The sequence below is a fragment of the Hyla sarda genome, unplaced genomic scaffold (assembly GCF_029499605.1).
Source record: "Hyla sarda isolate aHylSar1 unplaced genomic scaffold, aHylSar1.hap1 scaffold_946, whole genome shotgun sequence".
NCBI lineage: Eukaryota > Metazoa > Chordata > Amphibia > Anura > Hylidae > Hyla > Hyla sarda.
In genome coordinates this window covers 61,834-85,967 of record NW_026610976.1, presented here as the reverse complement: position 1 = coordinate 85,967, position 24,134 = coordinate 61,834, and the positions used below count along the sequence as shown (strand labels likewise).

At 45.9% G+C, this 24,134-nt stretch overlaps 10 non-coding genes across 10 annotated transcripts; all 10 read right to left on the bottom strand.

Moving 5' to 3' along the window:
- Positions 1–1,868: 1,868 nt before the first annotated feature.
- LOC130350448 (U2 spliceosomal RNA) lies at positions 1,869–2,059 on the bottom strand. Its single transcript, XR_008887548.1, has one exon. It is a non-coding gene; the product is annotated as a U2 spliceosomal RNA (small nuclear RNA).
- A 2,091-nt stretch (positions 2,060–4,150) lies between these two features.
- LOC130350486 (U2 spliceosomal RNA) lies at positions 4,151–4,341 on the bottom strand. Its single transcript, XR_008887581.1, has one exon. It is a non-coding gene; the product is annotated as a U2 spliceosomal RNA (small nuclear RNA).
- A 2,089-nt stretch (positions 4,342–6,430) lies between these two features.
- LOC130350456 (U2 spliceosomal RNA) lies at positions 6,431–6,619 on the bottom strand. The gene has a single exon (XR_008887555.1). It is a non-coding gene; the product is annotated as a U2 spliceosomal RNA (small nuclear RNA).
- A 2,091-nt stretch (positions 6,620–8,710) lies between these two features.
- On the bottom strand, positions 8,711–8,901 carry LOC130350485 (U2 spliceosomal RNA). Its single transcript, XR_008887580.1, has one exon. It is a non-coding gene; the product is annotated as a U2 spliceosomal RNA (small nuclear RNA).
- Positions 8,902–10,995: 2,094 nt separating this feature from the next.
- On the bottom strand, positions 10,996–11,186 carry LOC130350484 (U2 spliceosomal RNA). Its single transcript, XR_008887579.1, has one exon. It is a non-coding gene; the product is annotated as a U2 spliceosomal RNA (small nuclear RNA).
- A 2,096-nt stretch (positions 11,187–13,282) lies between these two features.
- Positions 13,283–13,473, bottom strand: LOC130350482 (U2 spliceosomal RNA). The gene has a single exon (XR_008887578.1). It is a non-coding gene; the product is annotated as a U2 spliceosomal RNA (small nuclear RNA).
- A 2,082-nt stretch (positions 13,474–15,555) lies between these two features.
- Positions 15,556–15,746, bottom strand: LOC130350480 (U2 spliceosomal RNA). The gene has a single exon (XR_008887576.1). It is a non-coding gene; the product is annotated as a U2 spliceosomal RNA (small nuclear RNA).
- Positions 15,747–17,836: 2,090 nt separating this feature from the next.
- Positions 17,837–18,027, bottom strand: LOC130350479 (U2 spliceosomal RNA). The gene has a single exon (XR_008887575.1). It is a non-coding gene; the product is annotated as a U2 spliceosomal RNA (small nuclear RNA).
- A 2,061-nt stretch (positions 18,028–20,088) lies between these two features.
- Positions 20,089–20,279, bottom strand: LOC130350478 (U2 spliceosomal RNA). Its single transcript, XR_008887574.1, has one exon. It is a non-coding gene; the product is annotated as a U2 spliceosomal RNA (small nuclear RNA).
- Positions 20,280–22,371: 2,092 nt separating this feature from the next.
- Positions 22,372–22,562, bottom strand: LOC130350476 (U2 spliceosomal RNA). Its single transcript, XR_008887573.1, has one exon. It is a non-coding gene; the product is annotated as a U2 spliceosomal RNA (small nuclear RNA).
- Between the last annotated feature and the right edge of the window lie 1,572 nt (positions 22,563–24,134).

Here is a 24,134-nt window from a genome sequence, read left to right as displayed (position 1 = left end):
AACCCGGATTTGCCAGGAACCCTTCTTACTCCTCCTACTTGCATGTGACACTGGGCTTAGGATCTGCATAGGAAACACACACACAAGCACACACCTACCTTTGTTGCCTGCAGATGCCTCCTTGGCTGTCCCCAAACGGTATCAAACCAACACCCACGGGAAGCTGTAAGCATAGAGGACATGCCTGCACCCCATTGGACTTACCTGTGTGGGTTAAATCCGGGTTATTTGACAACCTATGGCGGTGATGGTTCTGCTCAGGCAGAGCAGTGCTGATGCTCCTCATAAAGCTGTCGCTGCTGTGAAGGTTCTAGGTGACATCACAAATCCCTATGGATACATACACAACAAAGCTGGGTTGTTGTTGTTTACACTCTGCAAGGCCTGTGGAAGTGAGTGACATCATAGCACTGTAGTTCTGAGGGTTCTAGATGGATGCAACAATCTCCTGTTGCTTCTATGAAGGCCGTAATAGACGACATCACCAAACAGCTCCATAGTCACATACACAGCAAAGGAGAGATGTTGTTTACACCTAGTGATGTCAGTGGTATTGAGTGACATCACAGCACAGTGCTAAGGCTCCTGGGCCTGGACACAGCAGCGGCTGCAATATCTCAACGGAGAATACGTTTATATCTATGTGTGTGTGTGCGCGTATATATATATATATATATATATATATATATATATATATTTCTCCGCCGAAATCACTTTTAAACCCATTTCCACCTTTTTTTCCCTTCTCTTCCTCTTACTTTTTTTTCACGTTTTTTTACGTTTTTCTCCTTTTCGCCTCTTTTCTGGGCGTATTATTCTTCTTTTTCTTCTTTTTTTTCGTCTAATGCATACCCCATCAGTGCAGCAATGCTTATTCAATACCGCCAGCAGATGGAGACACTGGGGGATAATTTTCTAAGGATTTATACTGATTTTTCCTGTCTGAATTTGTCGCACAGAAAGTTGCAGGCCAAATATGTGTGACATTTCTGCGACTTTAGCTTCTAGAGCATTTTTACAACATTATACATAGGTGCTGAATACATAAAAAGCGACTGTTCAGCGACAGACAAGTCGCATCGGCTGAAAGTAGGCCAGAATGTCAGTCCATGTTGGAGCAGGTTTAGATACAGTCTAAAGCATAGATCTCAAAGTCTGTGCACAGAATTTAGCAAGGGCCTCGCACCTTCTGATGCATCAGGTAGGTGCACAATAGCATAGCCTAACCCTCTGTACTTTGGTCTATATTGATGCGGGACATAGACAGCCAGCTGATGACCAATCCATTAGTGCAATGGATGGCTGGAAGCATTTGTCTTTGCCTTTGCAATACCACAGAAGCAATGCATGGTCAATGTACAGCAATGACACACCTGTGTGAACAGCCAGGAGACCCCCCCCCCCCATGTTATGTTACATAGTTACATACTTAGTACGGTCGAAAAAAGACATATGTCCATCAAGTTCAACCAGGGAATTAAGGGGTAGGGGTGTGGCGCGATATTGGGGAAGGGATGAGATTTTATATTTCTTCATAAGCATTAATCTTATTTTGTCAATTAGGAACATTCAGCACCCACCCGCTATCAAGGCAGCTGCCTATCATGTCATGCCCTACCTGCACAGGTGTGCTGGCTACTCAAATGATCCAATTAAGGAGGCCATTTAGTCAGCAGCAGCAGAAGTCCTGTGCCTGGACGCTCCAACAGGGGCCAGACACAAGCAGAAGCAGAAGCAGCAGAAGCAGCAGCAGCACCACCTTTTGTTTTTTGGCTGCAGCAGCAGCAAGGCCCACAGGGCTGGCTAGCTGGCTAGCCAGCAAGCAGGTAGCAATGAAAGTAGGAATCTTTCTTTTTAACCCTGTAAGGGGGTGGTGCACTGTACCCGAAGATACTGCCATATCGGGTCAATGCATAGGGCGACGGAAGCAAGCTTCGAAATCGGCCCCCGTTCTCAAAAATCCATTTAATATATGGTCCCCAGATAGGGGACGTATCAGATATTAAACTGATAAGAACAGATACTACACTTGATCTTAGCCAAAAGGCCAAGAAGCGATAACCGTGAAAGGGGCGGGCCCAACAAGGTCCCCTTCATGGGCACTATCACTGCTTGCTGTCAGGGAGGCTGCCAGACAATTTTCCATGCACACTCTGGGCTGGGGGGCAGTCAACCACCAGTACACACAGTAGAACCTAAACCCATACCATTATTGCTAAGCAGCAAGACAGGGGCCCATTGCACTCCCACGGGGCCTTTTTAAATGCAATCCATAACCCGGATTTGCCAGGAACCCTTCTTACTCCTCCTACTTGCATGTGACACTGGGCTTAGGATCTGCATAGGAAACACACACACAAGCACACACCTACCTTTGTTGCCTGCAGATGCCTCCTTGGCTGTCCCCAAACGGTATCAAACCAACACCCACGGGAAGCTGTAAGCATAGAGGACATGCCTGCACCCCATTGGACTTACCTGTGTGGGTTAAATCCGGGTTATTTGACAACCTATGGCGGTGATGAATCTGCTCAGGCAGAGCAGTGCTGATGCTCCTCATAAAGCTGTCGCTGCTGTGAAGGTTCTAGGTGACATCACAAATCCCTATGGATACATACACAACAAAGCTGGGTTGTTGTTGTTTACACTCTGCAAGGCCTGTGGAAGTGAGTGACATCATAGCACTGTAGTTCTGAGGGTTCTAGATGGATGCAACAATCTCCTGTTGCTTCTATGAAGGCCGTAATAGACGACATCACCAAACAGCTCCATAGTCACATACACAGCAAAGGAGAGATGTTGTTTACACCTAGTGATGTCAGTGGTATTGAGTGACATCACAGCACAGTGCTAAGGCTCCTGGGCCTGGACACAGCAGCGGCTGCAATATCTCAACGGAGAATACGTTTATATCTATGTGTGTGTGTGCGCGTATATATATATATATATATATATATATATATATATATATATATTTCTCCGCCGAAATCACTTTTAAACCCATTTCCACCTTTTTTTCCCTTCTCTTCCTCTTACTTTTTTTTCACGTTTTTTTACGTTTTTCTCCTTTTCGCCTCTTTTCTGGGCGTATTATTCTTCTTTTTCTTCTTTTTTTTCGTCTAATGCATACCCCATCAGTGCAGCAATGCTTATTCAATACCGCCAGCAGATGGAGACACTGGGGGATAATTTTCTAAGGATTTATACTGATTTTTCCTGTCTGAATTTGTCGCACAGAAAGTTGCAGGCCAAATATGTGTGACATTTCTGCGACTTTAGCTTCTAGAGCATTTTTACAACATTATACATAGGTGCTGAATACATAAAAAGCGACTGTTCAGCGACAGACAAGTCGCATCGGCTGAAAGTAGGCCAGAATGTCAGTCCATGTTGGAGCAGGTTTAGATACAGTCTAAAGCATAGATCTCAAAGTCTGTGCACAGAATTTAGCAAGGGCCTCGCACCTTCTGATGCATCAGGTAGGTGCACAATAGCATAGCCTAACCCTCTGTACTTTGGTCTATATTGATGCGGGACATAGACAGCCAGCTGATGACCAATCCATTAGTGCAATGGATGGCTGGAAGCATTTGTCTTTGCCTTTGCAATACCACAGAAGCAATGCATGGTCAATGTACAGCAATGACACACCTGTGTGAACAGCCAGGAGACCCCCCCCCCCCCCCCATGTTATGTTACATAGTTACATACTTAGTACGGTCGAAAAAAGACATATGTCCATCAAGTTCAACCAGGGAATTAAGGGGTAGGGGTGTGGCGCGATATTGGGGAAGGGATGAGATTTTATATTTCTTCATAAGCATTAATCTTATTTTGTCAATTAGGAACATTCAGCACCCACCCGCTATCAAGGCAGCTGCCTATCATGTCATGCCCTACCTGCACAGGTGTGCTGGCTACTCAAATGATCCAATTAAGGAGGCCATTTAGTCAGCAGCAGCAGAAGTCCTGTGCCTGGACGCTCCAACAGGGGCCAGACACAAGCAGAAGCAGAAGCAGCAGAAGCAGCAGCAGCACCACCTTTTGTTTTTTGGCTGCAGCAGCAGCAAGGCCCACAGGGCTGGCTAGCTGGCTAGCCAGCAAGCAGGTAGCAATGAAAGTAGGAATCTTTCTTTTTAACCCTGTAAGGGGGTGGTGCACTGTACCCGAAGATACTGCCATATCGGGTCAATGCATAGGGCGACGGAAGCAAGCTTCGAAATCGGCCCCCGTTCTCAAAAATCCATTTAATATATGGTCCCCAGATAGGGGACGTATCAGATATTAAACTGATAAGAACAGATACTACACTTGATCTTAGCCAAAAGGCCGAGAAGCGATAACCGTGAAAGGGGCGGGCCCAACAAGGTCCCCTTCATGGGCACTATCACTGCTTGCTGTCAGGGAGGCTGCCAGACAATTTTCCATGCACACTCTGGGCTGGGGGGCAGTCAACCACCAGTACACACAGCAGAACCTAAACCCATACCATTATTGCTAAGCAGCAAGACAGGGGCCCATTGCACTCCCACGGGGCCTTTTTAAATGCAATCCATAACCCGGATTTGCCAGGAACCCTTCTTACTCCTCCTACTTGCATGTGACACTGGGCTTAGGATCTGCATAGGAAACACACACACAAGCACACACCTACCTTTGTTGCCTGCAGATGCCTCCTTGGCTGTCCCCAAACGGTATCAAACCAACACCCACGGGAAGCTGTAAGCATAGAGGACATGCCTGCACCCCATTGGACTTACCTGTGTGGGTTAAATCCGGGTTATTTGACAACCTATGGCGGTGATGGTTCTGCTCAGGCAGAGCAGTGCTGATGCTCCTCATAAAGCTGTCGCTGCTGTGAAGGTTCTAGGTGACATCACAAATCCCTATGGTTACATACACAACAAAGCTGGGTTGTTGTTGTTTACACTCTGCAAGGCCTGTGGAAGTGAGTGACATCATAGCACTGTAGTTCTGAGGGTTCTAGATGGATGCAACAATCTCCTGTTGCTTCTATGAAGGCCGTAATAGACGACATCACCAAACAGCTCCATAGTCACATACACAGCAAAGGAGAGATGTTGTTTACACCTAGTGATGTCAGTGGTATTGAGTGACATCACAGCACAGTGCTAAGGCTCCTGGGCCTGGACACAGCAGCGGCTGCAATATCTCAACGGAGAATACGTTTATATCTATGTGTGTGTGTGCGCGTATATATATATATATATATATATATATATATATATATATATATATTTCTCCGCCGAAATCACTTTTAAACCCATTTCCACCTTTTTTTCCCTTCTCTTCCTCTTACTTTTTTTTCACGTTTTTTTACGTTTTTCTCCTTTTCGCCTCTTTTCTGGGCGTATTATTCTTCTTTTTCTTCTTTTTTTTCGTCTAATGCATACCCCATCAGTGCAGCAATGCTTATTCAATACCGCCAGCAGATGGAGACACTGGGGGATAATTTTCTAAGGATTTATACTGATTTTTCCTGTCTGAATTTGTCGCACAGAAAGTTGCAGGCCAAATATGTGTGACATTTCTGCGACTTTAGCTTCTAGAGCATTTTTACAACATTATACATAGGTGCTGAATACATAAAAAGCGACTGTTCAGCGACAGACAAGTCGCATCGGCTGAAAGTAGGCCAGAATGTCAGTCCATGTTGGAGCAGGTTTAGATACAGTCTAAAGCATAGATCTCAAAGTCTGTGCACAGAATTTAGCAAGGGCCTCGCACCTTCTGATGCATCAGGTAGGTGCACAATAGCATAGCCTAACCCTCTGTACTTTGGTCTATATTGATGCGGGACATAGACAGCCAGCTGATGACCAATCCATTAGTGCAATGGATGGCTGGAAGCATTTGTCTTTGCCTTTGCAATACCACAGAAGCAATGCATGGTCAATGTACAGCAATGACACACCTGTGTGAACAGCCAGGAGACCCCCCCCCCCCATGTTATGTTACATAGTTACATACTTAGTACGGTCGAAAAAAGACATATGTCCATCAAGTTCAACCAGGGAATTAAGGGGTAGGGGTGTGGCGCGATATTGGGGAAGGGATGAGATTTTATATTTCTTCATAAGCATTAATCTTATTTTGTCAATTAGGAACATTCAGCACCCACCCGCTATCAAGGCAGCTGCCTATCATGTCATGCCCTACCTGCACAGGTGTGCTGGCTACTCAAATGATCCAATTAAGGAGGCCATTTAGTCAGCAGCAGCAGAAGTCCTGTGCCTGGACGCTCCAACAGGGGCCAGACACAAGCAGAAGCAGAAGCAGCAGAAGCAGCAGCAGCACCACCTTTTGTTTTTTGGCTGCAGCAGCAGCAAGGCCCACAGGGCTGGCTAGCTGGCTAGCCAGCAAGCAGGTAGCAATGAAAGTAGGAATCTTTCTTTTTAACCCTGTAAGGGGGTGGTGCACTGTACCCGAAGATACTGCCATATCGGGTCAATGCATAGGGCGACGGAAGCAAGCTTCGAAATCGGCCCCCGTTCTCAAAAATCCATAATATATGGTCCCCAGATAGGGGACGTATCAGATATTAAACTGATAAGAACAGATACTACACTTGATCTTAGCCAAAAGGCCGAGAAGCGATAACCGTGAAAGGGGCGGGCCCAACAAGGTGCCCTTCATGGGCACTATCACTGCTTGCTGTCAGGGAGGCTGCCAGACAATTTTCCATGCACACTCTGGGCTGGGGGGCAGTCAACCACCAGTACACACAGCAGAACCTAAACCCATACCATTATTGCTAAGCAGCAAGACAGGGGCCCATTGCACTCCCACGGGGCCTTTTTAAATGCAATCCATAACCCGGATTTGCCAGGAACCCTTCTTACTCCTCCTACTTGCATGTGACACTGGGCTTAGGATCTGCATAGGAAACACACACACAAGCACACACCTACCTTTGTTGCCTGCAGATGCCTCCTTGGCTGTCCCCAAACGGTATCAAACCAACACCCACGGGAAGCTGTAAGCATAGAGGACATGCCTGCACCCCATTGGACTTACCTGTGTGGGTTAAATCCGGGTTATTTGACAACCTATGGCGGTGATGGTTCTGCTCAGGCAGAGCAGTGCTGATGCTCCTCATAAAGCTGTCGCTGCTGTGAAGGTTCTAGGTGACATCACAAATCCCTATGGTTACATACACAACAAAGCTGGGTTGTTGTTGTTTACACTCTGCAAGGCCTGTGGAAGTGAGTGACATCATAGCACTGTAGTTCTGAGGGTTCTAGATGGATGCAACAATCTCCTGTTGCTTCTATGAAGGCCGTAATAGACGACATCACCAAACAGCTCCATAGTCACATACACAGCAAAGGAGAGATGTTGTTTACACCTAGTGATGTCAGTGGTATTGAGTGACATCACAGCACAGTGCTAAGGCTCCTGGGCCTGGACACAGCAGCGGCTGCAATATCTCAACGGAGAATACGTTTATATCTATGTGTGTGTGTGCGCGTATATATATATATATATATATATATATATATATATATATATATATTTCTCCGCCGAAATCACTTTTAAACCCATTTCCACCTTTTTTTCCCTTCTCTTCCTCTTACTTTTTTTTCACGTTTTTTTACGTTTTTCTCCTTTTCGCCTCTTTTCTGGGCGTATTATTCTTCTTTTTCTTCTTTTTTTTCGTCTAATGCATACCCCATCAGTGCAGCAATGCTTATTCAATACCGCCAGCAGATGGAGACACTGGGGGATAATTTTCTAAGGATTTATACTGATTTTTCCTGTCTGAATTTGTCGCACAGAAAGTTGCAGGCCAAATATGTGTGATATTTCTGCGACTTTAGCTTCTAGAGCATTTTTACAACATTATACATAGGTGCTGAATACATAAAAAGCGACTGTTCAGCGACAGACAAGTCGCATCGGCTGAAAGTAGGCCAGAATGTCAGTCCATGTTGGAGCAGGTTTAGATACAGTCTAAAGCATAGATCTCAAAGTCTGTGCACAGAATTTAGCAAGGGCCTCGCACCTTCTGATGCATCAGGTAGGTGCACAATAGCATAGCCTAACCCTCTGTACTTTGGTCTATATTGATGCGGGACATAGACAGCCAGCTGATGACCAATCCATTAGTGCAATGGATGGCTGGAAGCATTTGTCTTTGCCTTTGCAATACCACAGAAGCAATGCATGGTCAATGTACAGCAATGACACACCTGTGTGAACAGCCAGGAGACCCCCCCCCCCCCCATGTTATGTTACATAGTTACATACTTAGTACGGTCGAAAAAAGACATATGTCCATCAAGTTCAACCAGGGAATTAAGGGGTAGGGGTGTGGCGCGATATTGGGGAAGGGATGAGATTTTATATTTCTTCATAAGCATTAATCTTATTTTGTCAATTAGGAACATTCAGCACCCACCCGCTATCAAGGCAGCTGCCTATCATGTCATGCCCTACCTGCACAGGTGTGCTGGCTACTCAAATGATCCAATTAAGGAGGCCATTTAGTCAGCAGCAGCAGAAGTCCTGTGCCTGGACGCTCCAACAGGGGCCAGACACAAGCAGAAGCAGAAGCAGCAGAAGCAGCAGCAGCACCACCTTTTGTTTTTTGGCTGCAGCAGCAGCAAGGCCCACAGGGCTGGCTAGCTGGCTAGCCAGCAAGCAGGTAGCAATGAAAGTAGGAATCTTTCTTTTTAACCCTGTAAGGGGGTGGTGCACTGTACCCGAAGATACTGCCATATCGGGTCAATGCATAGGGCGACGGAAGCAAGCTTCGAAATCGGCCCCCGTTCTCAAAAATCCATTTAATATATGGTCCCCAGATAGGGGACGTATCAGATATTAAACTGATAAGAACAGATACTACACTTGATCTTAGCCAAAAGGCCGAGAAGCGATAACCGTGAAAGGGGCGGGCCCAACAAGGTCCCCTTCATGGGCACTATCACTGCTTGCTGTCAGGGAGGCTGCCAGACAATTTTCCATGCACACTCTGGGCTGGGGGGCAGTCAACCACCAGTACACACAGCAGAACCTAAACCCATACCATTATTGCTAAGCAGCAAGACAGGGGCCCATTGCACTCCCACGGGGCCTTTTTAAATGCAATCCATAACCCGGATTTGCCAGGAACCCTTCTTACTCCTCCTACTTGCATGTGACACTGGGCTTAGGATCTGCATAGGAAACACACACACAAGCACACACCTACCTTTGTTGCCTGCAGATGCCTCCTTGGCTGTCCCCAAACGGTATCAAACCAACACCCACGGGAAGCTGTAAGCATAGAGGACATGCCTGCACCCCATTGGACTTACCTGTGTGGGTTAAATCCGGGTTATTTGACAACCTATGGCGGTGATGGTTCTGCTCAGGCAGAGCAGTGCTGATGCTCCTCATAAAGCTGTCGCTGCTGTGAAGGTTCTAGGTGACATCACAAATCCCTATGGTTACATACACAACAAAGCTGGGTTGTTGTTGTTTACACTCTGCAAGGCCTGTGGAAGTGAGTGACATCATAGCACTGTAGTTCTGAGGGTTCTAGATGGATGCAACAATCTCCTGTTGCTTCTATGAAGGCCGTAATAGACGACATCACCAAACAGCTCCATAGTCACATACACAGCAAAGGAGAGATGTTGTTTACACCTAGTGATGTCAGTGGTATTGAGTGACATCACAGCACAGTGCTAAGGCTCCTGGGCCTGGACACAGCAGCGGCTGCAATATCTCAACGGAGAATACGTTTATATCTATGTGTGTGTGTGCGCGTATATATATATATATATATATATATATATATATATATATATATTTCTCCGCCGAAATCACTTTTAAACCCATTTCCACCTTTTTTTCCCTTCTCTTCCTCTTACTTTTTTTTCACGTTTTTTTACGTTTTTCTCCTTTTCGCCTCTTTTCTGGGCGTATTATTCTTCTTTTTCTTCTTTTTTTTCGTCTAATGCATACCCCATCAGTGCAGCAATGCTTATTCAATACCGCCAGCAGATGGAGACACTGGGGGATAATTTTCTAAGGATTTATACTGATTTTTCCTGTCTGAATTTGTCGCACAGAAAGTTGCAGGCCAAATATGTGTGACATTTCTGCGACTTTAGCTTCTAGAGCATTTTTACAACATTATACATAGGTGCTGAATACATAAAAAGCGACTGTTCAGCGACAGACAAGTCGCATCGGCTGAAAGTAGGCCAGAATGTCAGTCCATGTTGGAGCAGGTTTAGATACAGTCTAAAGTATAGATCTCAAAGTCTGTGCACAGAATTTAGCAAGGGCCTCGCACCTTCTGATGCATCAGGTAGGTGCACAATAGCATAGCCTAACCCTCTGTACTTTGGTCTATATTGATGCGGGACATAGACAGCCAGCTGATGACCAATCCATTAGTGCAATGGATGGCTGGAAGCATTTGTCTTTGCCTTTGCAATACCACAGAAGCAATGCATGGTCAATGTACAGCAATGACACACCTGTGTAAACAGCCAGGAGACACCCCCCCCCCCCCCCCCATGTTATGTTACATAGTTACATAGTTAGTACGGTCGAAAAAAGACATATGTCCATCAAGTTCAACCAGGGAATTAAGGGGTAGGGGTGTGGCGCGATATTGGGGAAGGGATGAGATTTTATATTTCTTCATAAGCATTAATCTTATTTTGTCAATTAGGAACATTCAGCACCCACCCGCTATCAAGGCAGCTGCCTATCATGTCATGCCCTACCTGCACAGGTGTGCTGGCTACTCAAATGATCCAATTAAGGAGGCCATTTAGTCAGCAGCAGCAGAAGTCCTGTGCCTGGACGCTCCAACAGCGGCCAGACACAAGCAGAAGCAGAAGCAGCAGAAGCAGCAGCAGCACCACCTTTTGTTTTTTGGCTGCAGCAGCAGCAAGGCCCACAGGGCTGGCTAGCTGGCTAGCCAGCAAGCAGGTAGCAATGAAAGTAGGAATCTTTCTTTTTAACCCTGTAAGGGGGTGGTGCACTGTACCCGAAGATACTGCCATATCGGGTCAATGCATAGGGCGACGGAAGCAAGCTTCGAAATCGGCCCCCGTTCTCAAAAATCCATTTAATATATGGTCCCCAGATAGGGGACGTATCAGATATTAAACTGATAAGAACAGATACTACACTTGATCTTAGCCAAAAGGCCGAGAAGCGATAACCGTGAAAGGGGCGGGCCCAACAAGGTGCCCTTCATGGGCACTATCACTGCTTGCTGTCAGGGAGGCTGCCAGACAATTTTCCATGCACACTCTGGGCTGGGGGGCAGTCAACCACCAGTACACACAGCAGAACCTAAACCCATACCATTATTGCTAAGCAGCAAGACAGGGGCCCATTGCACTCCCACGGGGCCTTTTTAAATGCAATCCATAACCCGGATTTGCCAGGAACCCTTCTTACTCCTCCTACTTGCATGTGACACTGGGCTTAGGATCTGCATAGGAAACACACACACAAGCACACACCTACCTTTGTTGCCTGCAGATGCCTCCTTGGCTGTCCCCAAACGGTATCAAACCAACACCCACGGGAAGCTGTAAGCATAGAGGACATGCCTGCACCCCATTGGACTTACCTGTGTGGGTTAAATCCGGGTTATTTGACAACCTATGGCGGTGATGGTTCTGCTCAGGCAGAGCAGTGCTGATGCTCCTCATAAAGCTGTCGCTGCTGTGAAGGTTCTAGGTGACATCACAAATCCCTATGGTTACATACACAACAAAGCTGGGTTGTTGTTGTTTACACTCTGCAAGGCCTGTGGAAGTGAGTGACATCATAGCACTGTAGTTCTGAGGGTTCTAGATGGATGCAACAATCTCCTGTTGCTTCTATGAAGGCCATAATAGACGACATCACCAAACAGCTCCATAGTCACATACACAGCAAAGGAGAGATGTTGTTTACACCTAGTGATGTCAGTGGTATTGAGTGACATCACAGCACAGTGCTAAGGCTCCTGGGCCTGGACACAGCAGCGGCTGCAATATCTCAACGGAGAATACGTTTATATATATGTGTGTGTGTGCGCGTATATATATATATATATATATATATATATATATATATATATATATATATTTCTCCGCCGAAATCACTTTTAAACCCATTTCCACCTTTTTTTCCCTTCTCTTCCTCTTACTTTTTTTTCACGTTTTTTTACGTTTTTCTCCTTTTCGCCTCTTTTCTGGGCGTATTATTCTTCTTTTTCTTCTTTTTTTTCGTCTAATGCATACCCCATCAGTGCAGCAATGCTTATTCAATACCGCCAGCAGATGGAGACACTGGGGGATAATTTTCTAAGGATTTATACTGATTTTTCCTGTCTGAATTTGTCGCACAGAAAGTTGCAGGCCAAATATGTGTGACATTTCTGCGACTTTAGCTTCTAGAGCATTTTTACAACATTATACATAGGTGCTGAATACATAAAAAGCGACTGTTCAGCGACAGACAAGTCGCATCGGCTGAAAGTAGGCCAGAATGTCAGTCCATGTTGGAGCAGGTTTAGATACAGTCTAAAGTATAGATCTCAAAGTCTGTGCACAGAATTTAGCAAGGGCCTCGCACCTTCTGATGCATCAGGTAGGTGCACAATAGCATAGCCTAACCCTCTGTACTTTGGTCTATATTGATGCGGGACATAGACAGCCAGCTGATGACCAATCCATTAGTGCAATGGATGGCTGGAAGCATTTGTCTTTGCCTTTGCAATACCACAGAAGCAATGCATGGTCAATGTACAGCAATGACACACCTGTGTGAACAGCCAGGAGACCCCCCCCCCCCCCCATGTTATGTTACATAGTTACATAGTTAGTACGGTCGAAAAAAGACATATGTCCATCAAGTTCAACCAGGGAATTAAGGGGTAGGGGTGTGGCGCGATATTGGGGAAGGGATGAGATTTTATATTTCTTCATAAGCATTAATCTTATTTTGTCAATTAGGAACATTCAGCACCCACCCGCTATCAAGGCAGCTGCCTATCATGTCATGCCCTACCTGCACAGGTGTGCTGGCTACTCAAATGATCCAATTAAGGAGGCCATTTAGTCAGCAGCAGCAGAAGTCCTGTGCCTGGACGCTCCAACAGCGGCCAGACACAAGCAGAAGCAGAAGCAGCAGAAGCAGCAGCAGCACCACCTTTTGTTTTTTGGCTGCAGCAGCAGCAAGGCCCACAGGGCTGGCTAGCTGGCTAGCCAGCAAGCAGGTAGCAATGAAAGTAGGAATCTTTCTTTTTAACCCTGTAAGGGGGTGGTGCACTGTACCCGAAGATACTGCCATATCGGGTCAATGCATAGGGCGACGGAAGCAAGCTTCGAAATCGGCCCCCGTTCTCAAAAATCCATTTAATATATGGTCCCCAGATAGGGGACGTATCAGATATTAAACTGATAAGAACAGATACTACACTTGATCTTAGCCAAAAGGCCGAGAAGCGATAACCGTGAAAGGGGCGGGCCCAACAAGGTGCCCTTCATGGGCACTATCACTGCTTGCTGTCAGGGAGGCTGCCAGACAATTTTCCATGCACACTCTGGGCTGGGGGGCAGTCAACCACCAGTACACACAGCAGAACCTAAACCCATACCATTATTGCTAAGCAGCAAGACAGGGGCCCATTGCACTCCCACGGGGCCTTTTTAAATGCAATCCATAACCCGGATTTGCCAGGAACCCTTCTTACTCCTCCTACTTGCATGTGACACTGGGCTTAGGATCTGCATAGGAAACACACACACAAGCACACACCTACCTTTGTTGCCTGCAGATGCCTCCTTGGCTGTCCCCAAACGGTATCAAACCAACACCCACGGGAAGCTGTAAGCATAGAGGACATGCCTGCACCCCATTGGACTTACCTGTGTGGGTTAAATCCGGGTTATTTGACAACCTATGGCGGTGATGGTTCTGCTCAGGCAGAGCAGTGCTGATGCTCCTCATAAAGCTGTCGCTGCTGTGAAGGTTCTAGGTGACATCACAAATCCCTATGGTTACATACACAACAAAGCTGGGTTGTTGTTGTTTACACTCTGCAAGGCCTGTGGAAGTGAGTGACATCATAGCACTGTAGTTCTGAGGGTTCTAGATGGATGCAACAATCTCCTGTTGCTTCTATGAAGGCCATAATAGACGACATCACCAAACAGCTCCATAGTCACATACACAGCAAAGGAGAGATGTTGTTTACACCTAGTGATGTCAGTGGTATTGAGTGACATCACAGCACAGTGCTAAGGCTCCTGGGCCTGGACACAGCAGCGGCTGCAATATCTCAACGGAGAATACGTTTATATATATGTGTGTGTGTGCGCGTATATATATATATATATATATATATATATATATATATTTCTCCGCCGAAATCACTTTTAAACCCATTTCCACCTTTTTTTCCCTTCTCTTCCTCTTACTTTTTTTTCACGTTTTTTTACGTTTTTCTCCTTTTCGCCTCTTTTCTGGGCGTATTATTCTTATTTTTCTTCTTTTTTTTCGTCTAATGCATACCCCATCAGTGCAGCAATGCTTATTCAATACCGCCAGCAGATGGAGACACTGGGGGATAATTTTCTAAGGATTTATACTGATTTTTCCTGTCTGAATTTGTCGCACAGAAAGTTGCAGGCCAAATATGTGTGACATTTCTGCGACTTTAGCTTCTAGAGCATTTTTACAACATTATACATAGGTGCTGAATACATAAAAAGCGACTGTTCAGCGACAGACAAGTCGCATCGGCTGAAAGTAGGCCAGAATGTCAGTCCATGTTGGAACAGGTTTAGATACAGTCTAAAGTATAGATCTCAAAGTCTGTGCACAGAATTTAGCAAGGGCCTCGCACCTTCTGATGCATCAGGTAGGTGCACAATAGCATAGCCTAACCCTCTGTACTTTGGTCTATATTGATGCGGGACATAGACAGCCAGCTGATGACCAATCCATTAGTGCAATGGATGGCTGGAAGCATTTGTCTTTGCCTTTGCAATACCACAGAAGCAATGCATGGTCAATGTACAGCAATGACACACCTGTGTGAACAGCCAGGAGACCCCCCCCCCCCCATGTTATGTTACATAGTTACATACTTAGTACGGTCGAAAAAAGACATATGTCCATCAAGTTCAACCAGGGAATTAAGGGGTAGGGGTGTGGCGCGATATTGGGGAAGGGATGAGATTTTATATTTCTTCATAAGCATTAATCTTATTTTGTCAATTAGGAACATTCAGCACCCACCCGCTATCAAGGCAGCTGCCTATCATGTCATGCCCTACCTGCACAGGTGTGCTGGCTACTCAAATGATCCAATTAAGGAGGCCATTTAGTCAGCAGCAGCAGAAGTCCTGTGCCTGGACGCTCCAACAGCGGCCAGACACAAGCAGAAGCAGAAGCAGCAGAAGCAGCAGCAGCACCACCTTTTGTTTTTTGGCTGCAGCAGCAGCAAGGCCCACAGGGCTGGCTAGCTGGCTAGCCAGCAAGCAGGTAGCAATGAAAGTAGGAATCTTTCTTTTTAACCCTGTAAGGGGGTGGTGCACTGTACCCGAAGATACTGCCATATCGGGTCAATGCATAGGGCGACGGAAGCAAGCTTCGAAATCGGCCCCCGTTCTCAAAAATCCATTTAATATATGGTCCCCAGATAGGGGACGTATCAGATATTAAACTGATAAGAACAGATACTACACTTGATCTTAGCCAAAAGGCCGAGAAGCGATAACCGTGAAAGGGGCGGGCCCAACAAGGTGCCCTTCATGGGCACTATCACTGCTTGCTGTCAGGGAGGCTGCCAGACAATTTTCCATGCACACTCTGGGCTGGGGGGCAGTCAACCACCAGTACACACAGCAGAACCTAAACCCATACCATTATTGCTAAGCAGCAAGACAGGGGCCCATTGCACTCCCACGGGGCCTTTTTAAATGCAATCCATAACCCGGATTTGCCAGGAACCCTTCTTACTCCTCCTACTTGCATGTGACACTGGGCTTAGGATCTGCATAGGAAACACACACACAAGCACACACCTACCTTTGTTGCCTGCAGATGCCTCCTTGGCTGTCCCCAAACGGTATCAAACCAACACCCACGGGAAGCTGTAAGCATAGAGGACATGCCTGCACCCCATTGGACTTACCTGTGTGGGTTAAATCCGGGTTATTTGACAACCTATGGCGGTGATGGTTCTGCTCAGGCAGAGCAGTGCTGATGCTCCTCATAAAGCTGTCGCTGCTGTGAAGGTTCTAGGTGACATCACAAATCCCTATGGTTACATACACAACAAAGCTGGGTTGTTGTTGTTTACACTCTGCAAGGCCTGTGGAAGTGAGTGACATCATAGCACTGTAGTTCTGAGGGTTCTAGATGGATGCAACAATCTCCTGTTGCTTCTATGAAGGCCATAATAGACGACATCACCAAACAGCTCCATAGTCACATACACAGCAAAGGAGAGATGTTGTTTACACCTAGTGATGTCAGTGGTATTGAGTGACATCACAGCACAGTGCTAAGGCTCCTGGGCCTGGACACAGCAGCGGCTGCAATATCTCAACGGAGAATACGTTTATATATATATGTGTGTGTGTGCGCGTATATATATATATATATATATATATATATATATATATATATATATATTTCTCCGCCGAAATCACTTTTAAACCCATTTCCACCTTTTTTTCCCTTCTCTTCCTCTTACTTTTTTTTCACGTTTTTTTACGTTTTTCTCCTTTTCGCCTCTTTTCTGGGCGTATTATTCTTCTTTTTCTTCTTTTTTTTCGTCTAATGCATACCCCATCAGTGCAGCAATGCTTATTCAATACCGCCAGCAGATGGAGACACTGGGGGATAATTTTCTAAGGATTTATACTGATTTTTCCTGTCTGAATTTGTCGCACAGAAAGTTGCAGGCCAAATATGTGTGACATTTCTGCGACTTTAGCTTCTAGAGCATTTTTACAACATTATACATAGGTGCTGAATACATAAAAAGCGACTGTTCAGCGACAGACAAGTCGCATCGGCTGAAAGTAGGCCAGAATGTCAGTCCATGTTGGAGCAGGTTTAGATACAGTCTAAAGTATAGATCTCAAAGTCTGTGCACAGAATTTAGCAAGGGCCTCGCACCTTCTGATGCATCAGGTAGGTGCACAATAGCATAGCCTAACCCTCTGTACTTTGGTCTATATTGATGCGGGACATAGACAGCCAGCTGATGACCAATCCATTAGTGCAATGGATGGCTGGAAGCATTTGTCTTTGCCTTTGCAATACCACAGAAGCAATGCATGGTCAATGTACAGCAATGACACACCTGTGTGAACAGCCAGGAGACCCCCCCCCATGTTATGTTACATAGTTACATAGTTAGTACGGTCGAAAAAAGACATATGTCCATCAAGTTCAACCAGGGAATTAAGGGGTAGGGGTGTGGCGCGATATTGGGGAAGGGATGAGATTTTATATTTCTTCATAAGCATTAATCTTATTTTGTCAATTAGGAACATTCAGCACCCACCCGCTATCAAGGCAGCTGCCTATCATGTCATGCCCTACCTGCACAGGTGTGCTGGCTACTCAAATGATCCAATTAAGGAGGCCATTTAGTCAGCAGCAGCAGAAGTCCTGTGCCTGGACGCTCCAACAGCGGCCAGACACAAGCAGAAGCAGAAGCAGCAGAAGCAGCAGCAGCACCACCTTTTGTTTTTTGGCTGCAGCAGCAGCAAGGCCCACAGGGCTGGCTAGCTGGCTAGCCAGCAAGCAGGTAGCAATGAAAGTAGGAATCTTTCTTTTTAACCCTGTAAGGGGGTGGTGCACTGTACCCGAAGATACTGCCATATCGGGTCAATGCATAGGGCGACGGAAGCAAGCTTCGAAATCGGCCCCCGTTCTCAAAAATCCATTTAATATATGGTCCCCAGATAGGGGACGTATCAGATATTAAACTGATAAGAACAGATACTACACTTGATCTTAGCCAAAAGGCCGAGAAGCGATAACCGTGAAAGGGGTGGGCCCAACAAGGTGCCCTTCATGGGCACTATCACTGCTTGCTGTCAGGGAGGCTGCCAGACAATTTTCCATGCACACTCTGGGCTGGGGGGCAGTCAACCACCAGTACACACAGCAGAACCTAAACCCATACCATTATTGCTAAGCAGCAAGACAGGGGCCCATTGCACTCCCACGGGGCCTTTTTAAATGCAATCCATAACCCGGATTTGCCAGGAACCCTTCTTACTCCTCCTACTTGCATGTGACACTGGGCTTAGGATCTGCATAGGAAACACACACACAAGCACACACCTACCTTTGTTGCCTGCAGATGCCTCCTTGGCTGTCCCCAAACGGTATCAAACCAACACCCACGGGAAGCTGTAAGCATAGAGGACATGCCTGCACCCCATTGGACTTACCTGTGTGGGTTAAATCCGGGTTATTTGACAACCTATGGCGGTGATGGTTCTGCTCAGGCAGAGCAGTGCTGATGCTCCTCATAAAGCTGTCGCTGCTGTGAAGGTTCTAGGTGACATCACAAATCCCTATGGTTACATACACAACAAAGCTGGGTTGTTGTTGTTTACACTCTGCAAGGCCTGTGGAAGTGAGTGACATCATAGCACTGTAGTTCTGAGGGTTCTAGATGGATGCAACAATCTCCTGTTGCTTCTATGAAGGCCGTAATAGACGACATCACCAAACAGCTCCATAGTCACATACACAGCAAAGGAGAGATGTTGTTTACACCTAGTGATGTCAGTGGTATTGAGTGACATCACAGCACAGTGCTAAGGCTCCTGGGCCTGGACACAGCAGCGGCTGCAATATCTCAACGGAGAATACATTTATATCTATGTGTGTGTGTGCGCGTATATATATATATATATATATATATATATATATATATATATATATATTCTCCGCCGAAATCACTTTTAAACCCATTTCCACCTTTTTTTCCCTTCTCTTCCTCTTACTTTTTTTTCACGTTTTTTTACGTTTTTCTCCTTTTCGCCTCTTTTCTGGGCGTATTATTCTTCTTTTTCTTCTTTTTTTTCGTCTAATGCATACCCCATCAGTGCAGCAATGCTTATTCAATACCGCCAGCAGATGGAGACACTGGGGGATAATTTTCTAAGGATTTATACTGATTTTTCCTGTCTGAATTTGTCGCACAGAAAGTTGCAGGCCAAATATGTGTGACATTTCTGCGACTTTAGCTTCTAGAGCATTTTTACAACATTATACATAGGTGCTGAATACATAAAAAGCGACTGTTCAGCGACAGACAAGTCGCATCGGCTGAAAGTAGGCCAGAATGTCAGTCCATGTTGGAGCAGGTTTAGATACAGTCTAAAGCATAGATCTCAAAGTCTGTGCACAGAATTTAGCAAGGGCCTCGCACCTTCTGATGCATCAGGTAGGTGCACAATAGCATAGCCTAACCCTCTGTACTTTGGTCTATATTGATGCGGGACATAGACAGCCAGCTGATGACCAATCCATTAGTGCAATGGATGGCTGGAAGCATTTGTCTTTGCCTTTGCAATACCACAGAAGCAATGCATGGTCAATGTACAGCAATGACACACCTGTGTGAACAGCCAGGAGACCCCCCCCCCCCATGTTATGTTACATAGTTACATACTTAGTACGGTCGAAAAAAGACATATGTCCATCAAGTTCAACCAGGGAATTAAGGGGTAGGGGTGTGGCGCGATATTGGGGAAGGGATGAGATTTTATATTTCTTCATAAGCATTAATCTTATTTTGTCAATTAGGAACATTCAGCACCCACCCGCTATCAAGGCAGCTGCCTATCATGTCATGCCCTACCTGCACAGGTGTGCTGGCTACTCAAATGATCCAATTAAGGAGGCCATTTAGTCAGCAGCAGCAGAAGTCCTGTGCCTGGACGCTCCAACAGGGGCCAGACACAAGCAGAAGCAGAAGCAGCAGAAGCAGCAGCAGCAGCAAGGCCCACAGGGCTGGCTAGCTGGCTAGCCAGCAAGCAGGTAGCAATGAAAGTAGGAATCTTTCTTTTTAACCCTGTAAGGGGGTGGTGCACTGTACCCGAAGATACTGCCATATCGGGTCAATGCATAGGGCGACGGAAGCAAGCTTCGAAATCGGCCCCCGTTCTCAAAAATCCATTTAATATATGGTCCCCAGATAGGGGACGTATCAGATATTAAACTGATAAGAACAGATACTACACTTGATCTTAGCCAAAAGGCCGAGAAGCGATAACCGTGAAAGGGGCGGGCCCAACAAGGTCCCCTTCATGGGCACTATCACTGCTTGCTGTCAGGGAGGCTGCCAGACAATTTTCCATGCACACTCTGGGCTGGGGGGCAGTCAACCACCAGTACACACAGCAGAACCTAAACCCATACCATTATTGCTAAGCAGCAAGACAGGGGCCCATTGCACTCCCACGGGGCCTTTTTAAATGCAATCCATAACCCGGATTTGCCAGGAACCCTTCTTACTCCTCCTACTTGCATGTGACACTGGGCTTAGGATCTGCATAGGAAACACACACACAAGCACACACCTACCTTTGTTGCCTGCAGATGCCTCCTTGGCTGTCCCCAAACGGTATCAAACCAACACCCACGGGAAGCTGTAAGCATAGAGGACATGCCTGCACCCCATTGGACTTACCTGTGTGGGTTAAATCCGGGTTATTTGACAACCTATGGCGGTGATGGTTCTGCTCAGGCAGAGCAGTGCTGATGCTCCTCATAAAGCTGTCGCTGCTGTGAAGGTTCTAGGTGACATCACAAATCCCTATGGTTACATACACAACAAAGCTGGGTTGTTGTTGTTTACACTCTGCAAGGCCTGTGGAAGTGAGTGACATCATAGCACTGTAGTTCTGAGGGTTCTAGATGGATGCAACAATCTCCTGTTGCTTCTATGAAGGCCGTAATAGACGACATCACCAAACAGCTCCATAGTCACATACACAGCAAAGGAGAGATGTTGTTTACACCTAGTGATGTCAGTGGTATTGAGTGACATCACAGCACAGTGCTAAGGCTCCTGGGCCTGGACACAGCAGCGGCTGCAATATCTCAACGGAGAATACGTTTATATCTATGTGTGTGTGTGCGCGTATATATATATATATATATATATATATATATATATATATATATATTTCTCCGCCGAAATCACTTTTAAACCCATTTCCACCTTTTTTTCCCTTCTCTTCCTCTTACTTTTTTTTCACGTTTTTTTACGTTTTTCTCCTTTTCGCCTCTTTTCTGGGCGTATTATTCTTCTTTTTCTTCTTTTTTTTCGTCTAATGCATACCCCATCAGTGCAGCAATGCTTATTCAATACCGCCAGCAGATGGAGACACTGGGGGATAATTTTCTAAGGATTTATACTGATTTTTCCTGTCTGAATTTGTCGCACAGAAAGTTGCAGGCCAAATATGTGTGACATTTCTGCGACTTTAGCTTCTAGAGCATTTTTACAACATTATACATAGGTGCTGAATACATAAAAAGCGACTGTTCAGCGACAGACAAGTCGCATCGGCTGAAAGTAGGCCAGAATGTCAGTCCATGTTGGAGCAGGTTTAGATACAGTCTAAAGCATAGATCTCAAAGTCTGTGCACAGAATTTAGCAAGGGCCTCGCACCTTCTGATGCATCAGGTAGGTGCACAATAGCATAGCCTAACCCTCTGTACTTTGGTCTATATTGATGCGGGACATAGACAGCCAGCTGATGACCAATCCATTAGTGCAATGGATGGCTGGAAGCATTTGTCTTTGCCTTTGCAATACCACAGAAGCAATGCATGGTCAATGTACAGCAATGACACACCTGTGTGAACAGCCAGGAGACCCCCCCCCCCCCCCATGTTATGTTACATAGTTACATACTTAGTACGGTCGAAAAAAGACATATGTCCATCAAGTTCAACCAGGGAATTAAGGGGTAGGGGTGTGGCGCGATATTGGGGAAGGGATGAGATTTTATATTTCTTCATAAGCATTAATCTTATTTTGTCAATTAGGAACATTCAGCACCCACCCGCTATCAAGGCAGCTGCCTATCATGTCATGCCCTACCTGCACAGGTGTGCTGGCTACTCAAATGATCCAATTAAGGAGGCCATTTAGTCAGCAGCAGCAGAAGTCCTGTGCCTGGACGCTCCAACAGGGGCCAGACACAAGCAGAAGCAGAAGCAGCAGAAGCAGCAGCAGCACCACCTTTTGTTTTTTGGCTGCAGCAGCAGCAAGGCCCACAGGGCTGGCTAGCTGGCTAGCCAGCAAGCAGGTAGCAATGAAAGTAGGAATCTTTCTTTTTAACCCTGTAAGGGGGTGGTGCACTGTACCCGAAGATACTGCCATATCGGGTCAATGCATAGGGCGACGGAAGCAAGCTTCGAAATCGGCCCCCGTTCTCAAAAATCCATTTAATATATGGTCCCCAGATAGGGGACGTATCAGATATTAAACTGATAAGAACAGATACTACACTTGATCTTAGCCAAAAGGCCGAGAAGCGATAACCGTGAAAGGGGCGGGCCCAACAAGGTCCCCTTCATGGGCACTATCACTGCTTGCTGTCAGGGAGGCTGCCAGACAATTTTCCATGCACACTCTGGGCTGGGGGGCAGTCAACCACCAGTACACACAGCAGAACCTAAACCCATACCATTATTGCTAAGCAGCAAGACAGGGGCCCATTGCACTCCCACGGGGCCTTTTTAAATGCAATCCATAACCCGGATTTGCCAGGAACCCTTCTTACTCCTCCTACTTGCATGTGACACTGGGCTTAGGATCTGCATAGGAAACACACACACAAGCACACACCTACCTTTGTTGCCTGCAGATGCCTCCTTGGCTGTCCCCAAACGGTATCAAACCAACACCCACGGGAAGCTGTAAGCATAGAGGACATGCCTGCACCCCATTGGACTTACCTGTGTGGGTTAAATCCGGGTTATTTGACAACCTATGGCGGTGATGGTTCTGCTCAGGCAGAGCAGTGCTGATGCTCCTCATAAAGCTGTCGCTGCTGTGAAGGTTCTAGGTGACATCACAAATCCCTATGGTTACATACACAACAAAGCTGGGTTGTTGTTGTTTACACTCTGCAAGGCCTGTGGAAGTGAGTGACATCATAGCACTGTAGTTCTGAGGGTTCTAGATGGATGCAACAATCTCCTGTTGCTTCTATGAAGGCCGTAATAGACGACATCACCAAACAGCTCCATAGTCACATACACAGCAAAGGAGAGATGTTGTTTACACCTAGTGATGTCAGTGGTATTGAGTGACATCACAGCACAGTGCTAAGGCTCCTGGGCCTGGACACAGCAGCGGCTGCAATATCTCAACGGAGAATACGTTTATATCTATGTGTGTGTGTGCGCGTATATATATATATATATATATATATATATATATATATATATATATATATTTCTCCGCCGAAATCACTTTTAAACCCATTTCCACCTTTTTTTCCCTTCTCTTCCTCTTACTTTTTTTTCACGTTTTTTTACGTTTTTCTCCTTTTCGCCTCTTTTCTGGGCGTATTATTCTTCTTTTTCTTCTTTTTTTTCGTCTAATGCATACCCCATCAGTGCAGCAATGCTTATTCAATACCGCCAGCAGATGGAGACACTGGGGGATAATTTTCTAAGGATTTATACTGATTTTTCCTGTCTGAATTTGTCGCACAGAAAGTTGCAGGCCAAATATGTGTGACATTTCTGCGACTTTAGCTTCTAGAGCATTTTTACAACATTATACATAGGTGCTGAATACATAAAAAGCGACTGTTCAGCGACAGACAAGTCGCATCGGCTGAAAGTAGGCCAGAATGTCAGTCCATGTTGGAGCAGGTTTAGATACAGTCTAAAGCATAGATCTCAAAGTCTGTGCACAGAATTTAGCAAGGGCCTCGCACCTTCTGATGCATCAGGTAGGTGCACAATAGCATAGCCTAACCCTCTGTACTTTGGTCTATATTGATGCGGGACATAGACAGCCAGCTGATGACCAATCCATTAGTGCAATGGATGGCTGGAAGCATTTGTCTTTGCCTTTGCAATACCACAGAAGCAATGC